This window comes from Lissotriton helveticus, chromosome 5_1 (genome assembly GCF_964261635.1).
Source record: "Lissotriton helveticus chromosome 5_1, aLisHel1.1, whole genome shotgun sequence".
Lineage (NCBI taxonomy): Eukaryota > Metazoa > Chordata > Amphibia > Caudata > Salamandridae > Lissotriton > Lissotriton helveticus.
Window position 1 is genome coordinate 2,088,541,519 of NC_136065.1, and position 6,000 is coordinate 2,088,547,518.

Sequence of the window (6,000 nt, forward strand, 5' to 3'; positions counted from 1 at the left end):
CTATACAATCCTGCAAGCATTTTTCCAGGTTCCACCGTTGGAAATATCTTCAATTAGCAGGGTCTCCCAACTCATCCCACAAGATCACAGTTTTGTTTGGACAGTGCCATCCACGTTTTAACAAGCATGGGCATAACCAATAGGTCTCTCCTTTGGGACCTTATAAATGTTTAACCATGCAGCACATTACCAGACTAACCATATATCGGACTACCCAATGCATCACAAAACCTAAAATAATTAAATTAAAAGGTCTGATAATCAGTAACTGCCTCCCTAATGAGCTTGTGGTGCACTCAAAAACAATTGTATGTGTGTTGCAAGTTATGCTCATGCAATGTGTCAATAACAATGATATTTACAACATTAGGTGCTGGTTTCAGACAGTGCTGCAGTGCACAGAAACATTTGATGGGTTTATGAAAGAATCTGGTGCAGCCGAGAGAAGGGGAGAAAAAGGGGAGTGTGCAATGTGCCGAGGCTGCACTGCAGCGGTGGTGGCACCATATCAAACTTTGTACCCGTCTTGAAAATAAAAATTCTATGGCGTGGCTAGTGGGGAGGACTAGACACACTATACTCCCATAAACTTTGGGTAAATTGTTAGAAACGTTCTTAATAGATTTATTTTACATAAAATATATGATTGTTCTCACAAAAAAGTCACACTTCCAGCTGTTTCATTGTGTGAAGAAAATAAGCAGTCACTCAAAAGTCAAAGGCCCTTAGAACAGAACAGAGGTTCAAACTGATGAGGCTATAGACATGGCTGAAAATGTGCACCCCATCATCCCTACGCCAACACTCGGACTCTTCTCAATCTCTCTCCCAACAAGCAGGAACTTGTACTAGTTGTGCTGCATGGGGTAACACAATAAATACATTGATGGGAAGCACCAGCCACTAAAGTATTCGACTGGCAGCCCTGCAGAACAAAGGCAACCATGGATGGCAACACCCAGCCTCGCGATATTTGCAACACTCTTTCGCTCCTTCGCTTGCGTCCCTGTAGCAGGGGTGGGGCAAATGGAGGGGCTTAGAGATTTCTGGTGATAGTGGATATACGTAGTGGTAGCTACTACGTTACAGTAGAGGAATCTTTGCTAGGTGTACAAAAGTACACTTTTTTACATGGTCACCCCCATTTTTTGCAACTTATTTGATGTGATTTCGACTAGAATTGCACTGGGTTCCTGCTAACCAGGTCCCCAGTGCCAGATCTCGTTCCCAAAACTGTGCAATTGTTTTACACAATTGGCAATACCTTTGGTACCTTCTGTAAGTCCCTAGTAAATGGTTCCCATGGTACCTAGGGCCTGAGGCACTAAAGCGGGTCTCTAAGAGCTGCAGCAAGCATTGTGCCACCCAAGGGGACACCTCACCAAGCTCGATCAAACTGCCACTGCTGCCTGCGTGTCTTGGTACAGACAAAAGTAAAAACACGACATGACACATCCCTGTGTGCCATGTCCCTTAACACTGCATGTAATATTTGCAAGTCAATCATACGGCAGGCCTTACATGTGACGACATATCTGCAGGAGCAGATATGCCCCTGTACTGGTCAGTTCTATTACTGCCAGTACAACGGAACAGGGAAGCCACTTTGAAACATGCGCTGGACACTGGTGAAAACGAGCTCCCAAGCTACATGATGCCTTCACGGCAAAGAGGGATGTTTGGTATCAAACATCTCGTCTTAATAAACCCACCCTGATGGTGGATTTAGTAACACATGCACAAAGAGGGTACCGTAGAGGTGCCCCCCTCAAAACCTACCAGCCGCTGGTGCAGACAGACCTGTTTTTGTCAGCCTGCCATTAGAGATGCGTGCCTGATCCCAAGAGTAAGGGCCTCTGCTCTCCGGGGGCCATAAACCAAGCCTGCTCAAGAAGGGGGTGCCTTGCATCCCTCCCCACTGGATAACTTGCCGATTAGAATTCCAAAGCTGGGGAGCTTCTAAGAGGTCCACCTCTTTTGGAATGCAAATCTGGTTTCTCTCACAGGAGAGGAAACCAACGCCCTTGTCCAGAGCCGTGGACAGGTGGAAAAATGAGTGAGGCAAGACTGGCATGTCCACTCCCAGGCAAGCACCACCCCTGAACAGGGCTACGTAAAAGGGATGCGTCTTTCAAGAAGTGGCCATCTTTGCAATGGCAAATTTAGAATCTCGGGGACAGGGTTATGCCCACTGCCTGTCTTAAATAAAGACTCATGGACTACTGTGAAGCAGTGGCGCTGTTCCCCTGCAGACAGCCCAAGGAAGACTGAGAGAATCCATAAGTGAAAAAAGTCAGACCCTGCAAAGCACCACTGCACCACGCTTCCTAGCCCAAGCTGAAGTGGCCAACAGTGTCAGCGTGGTCCCCAAACCCTCAAGAGACAGAGTCCACTTTGGTTTTGCCCTTCGTGAACTCGGACGCCGCTGCAGCCTCTGTTTGCAGGACCCCTCTACTGCGAGTTCTCCTGGTTACGAAAATCTGTTGCCTGAAGTAGCCTCAGCCCCCGTCGCCCCAGGCCCTTGTAGAAGAGGACCAAAGGTGTCCCCAAGGATCGTGAGACCAGAAATCCCCACAATTACCCCCCACACACACATTGGTTCAGACCGAATGGTTTCCCAGTCCAAGCCTGCAGCCTCTTTTTGACCAGACCGATCCCCATAGGATAACATTGGGCACCCGACACTGGAAAGCACCTCTGCACCCGGCCGCCCCCGTGCCGCCAGAGGTGACCAGTTGGTGCTGCCTTGGACATTGCCCCATGCGCACCTTAAATCTAGGAGATTGTACTCGTAAGTCGCTGTACTGTACCTAAATGCTGTACTTGTTTTTCCTCCCATTGGATAACATTGCAGCTTCTGAAAAATGCATTAAGTGTCGACTTTTTAAATGCAAAAGTATTTCTGTTGAAAAACATACTTACCTGATTGCATGGATTCTGGTGCATAAACATATATAAAGATAAGTGCTATTTTTATAAATTGGTGCTTATCTCCTTATTGAGTCATGTGCATAATTTATTAACTATTGTCCGTATTTGCAGATGTATAACACTCCACTCCGATAGGCCTAAGCTGCTCCACAACACTACCCCCTAAAAGAGCATCCTGAGCTTGCTAGAGCAAGCCCCTGTCTGCTAGTAAGGGAATAGCTGACCTGGACTCTTTGCACAGTACACCTTTTTTTTGGTAGACCATACAAAAAGACGGCTTCCTACACAAGGTATGCCCTTTTTGCAGCAGCAGTCGCAGAATGAAATGGTTTTACTATTGGAAAAATAATGTGGTGGCTGATTCTGAAAGACCACAGAAGCTTGATGACAGAAACCTCTAAAAATAATTTCAAAAAAATATCCCATCAATAGCATGAGAAATAAAAGAAAAACCACGAAGGGTGCAATACCACAGGCTGTTACTAGGTGCCCCTCTGAGATTCTAAAGGGACCTCTATGAGCCACATAAGTATAAGCTTAATGCAGCCTAACATTTTTTTAGTTTTCGCTCTTTTTTTCTGTTGATTGCAGTATCACAGGCATAGCGACAACTAAACTCAATCGCTATTTCTAGCTCTCACTTGCATTTACAGGCACACATATGCAAATAATATAAAAGGAAACACATACACCTTTATTGCATAGTGGAAGGGGAGAGAAACCAATGTGCTGAGGCTGCACTGTGGAGGCACCATTTTAAAAAGCCAGAGGGACAAAATATCAACCATAAAAAGAGCTGCAATACCGTAATGCAGCCTACAAAAAAAATGTTGTTGCCGCACTCTTTTCTGTTGCATTATCACAGGCATGGCAATAACTGAAGCCCCCCGCTATTTGTAGCTCACTCTCGCATTTGCAGTCACACACATGGAAATTTGGTTGTACGCTTTCAATATAAAACGGAAGCACATATACCTTTATTGCATAGTTAAAGGGGAGAGAAACCAATGTGCTGAGTCTGCACTGCGGAGGCGTCATTTTAAAAAAGCAGTAGGGACAAAAACATTTTTTTTTTTTAAATAAAGCCACAATACCTTATACAACGAAAGTAAACAGATGCACTCCTATAACAGCTGTCAACATACAAAATAATAATAATTTCCCCCAAAAATCCCAGCAGTACCATAAGAAACAGAAGAGAACCCACAAACAAGGAAAGGGTGCAGTACCACAGGCCGTTGCCAGGAGTCCCTTTGGAGTTCTAAAGGGACCTCTATTAGCCACCTAAGGTACTGAACCCTTACTGCAGCCTACTAAATTATGTTGTTGCCGCACTCTTCTCTGTTGAATTTAGCATCACAAGCGTGACGACAACTTAACTCACCCGCTATTTATAGCCCTCACTCACATTTATAAGCACACACATGAGAATTTGGCTGTACGCTTTCAAAATAAATGGAAGCACATATACCTTTATTGCATAGTGGAAGAGGAGAGAAACCAATGTGCTAAGGCTGCACCGTTCCAAAGAAGCCAAATGGACAAAATATAAACCAAAAAGAAAGTTTAAATACCTTATACAAAGAAAGTAAACAGACACACTTCTAAAGCAGCCCGTCAACATACAAAAAAAAAGTAAACAGACGTACTCATACAACTCCAGCGAGATGGTATTCAGTGCGCCGACTTCAGAATGACGACAGCCAAAGTTGCAACAAAAACTTAATAAAAATGAGTGCACCAAAAGTAAACATATGGCCGATAGTGAAAGGATCCATGTAGCAGGGGCAGTCTTTAGGGCGAGAACAAAACAGACAAAGGCGAGACAAATGCAAGTATTTGCCAACTAAACTAAAGGAATTTCAAAGGGAATACGAAACAACCAATGAAAAGCAGTGGGTGTGTTCAAAGCCTACAGAAGGAATACTGCAGGTCTCCAAAACAGCGCATGCACACTGCCTAGGCTTGATCTAAAAAGTATAAGGCTCCTAATTGTGGAATATTGGCAGCAGTAAAGCTATATTCAGCTATATTTGCCCATGGTGTGTGCTTAGGTATTTTCAACACTGCACACATAATAATTCTGAATCTCTTCCAGAAACGTCATGTTCTACACTCCAGACCTCAGTTCCATCCAAGATTGTTGCTTAAACATAACACCTGTACTTAGAGATTTCTTCGCAAAAATCACGGTCAAGTTTATCAAGAAGAATAGTCAAATGAAGCAGTGTCAGAATCAAATTGCGCGGTCAAGTAAAAGTTATGCACAGGAAGATAGACATGACAGGAAAGGAAAATAATGTGGCGAGTAAAGATTTGCTTATTGGAACATGCAGTGCTTATACTCAAAATGTTTAACAAGCATTGGAAAAAACCAATAGGTCTCGCCTATGTGAGATCTATTGGCTTTGTCAACGTCTTTAAGATGTGCTGCTAAAGTCAAGGGGAAATTATGATACTTTCCGTACCCCCAGGCTGTACTTCCTTCATAGAGTATTTCCATAAACACATAGTTTAGTGGAATCCGATTGTTAGACACTTTACACAACTGCGGACAGACCTGCCCGAGGAATAGGTCTTGCAAAGGAAAACAAGCTTTGTCGTCATGGTGACTGCCGAATTCACTCCATCACAATACTAAAATACATTTTTAAAAAGCACAGCTGCCTAGAACACAATGCCAAAATCACCTACTGTAAACCATCAGTCTGCCGGCTGGCTGGGGCTCGAACCGCAGGTCCTCAGTGGAGAGCAGCTCTCTCACCTTTTCATAATACGGAAGCCGGTGGATTCCTCTAGCATAGGCTACGCACATCCGGGAGCGCCGGAAGTGACGTCATTGTCCTGAGGCAAGAACGAAGACTGCCGTGAGTGCAATGGCCATTAAAGGGACAGATGGATTGGCATCGGTCTCTTTATTTGTCCAACTCCACTTCCAGCGTATACTCAGGTAAGTGCTGCAGCTGTTAAAAAAGAGCAGCATCGATCCTCCGCTCTCGGTCCCAGCTGCTCAATGTCCGTCCCAGACCAGCTTCCTCATTTTTCGGAAAGCACGAGTTTTCATTAAGG

General features: G+C 44.5%; 1 protein-coding gene across 2 annotated transcripts in view; it reads right to left on the minus strand.

Moving 5' to 3' along the window:
• MAPKAP1 (MAPK associated protein 1) overlaps positions 1 to 5,776 on the minus strand; it is a 733,860-nt gene extending 728,084 nt beyond the window's left edge. The window contains exon 1 of one of the 2 annotated variants that reach the window (XM_078646092.1): positions 5,626 to 5,776. The gene's annotated coding sequence lies outside the window, so the exon portion shown is untranslated. Of the gene's footprint in view, positions 1 to 5,621 lie in introns of both variants that reach the window. The other variant, XM_078646093.1, reaches the window with a different exon arrangement.
• Between the last annotated feature and the right edge of the window lie 224 nt (positions 5,777 to 6,000).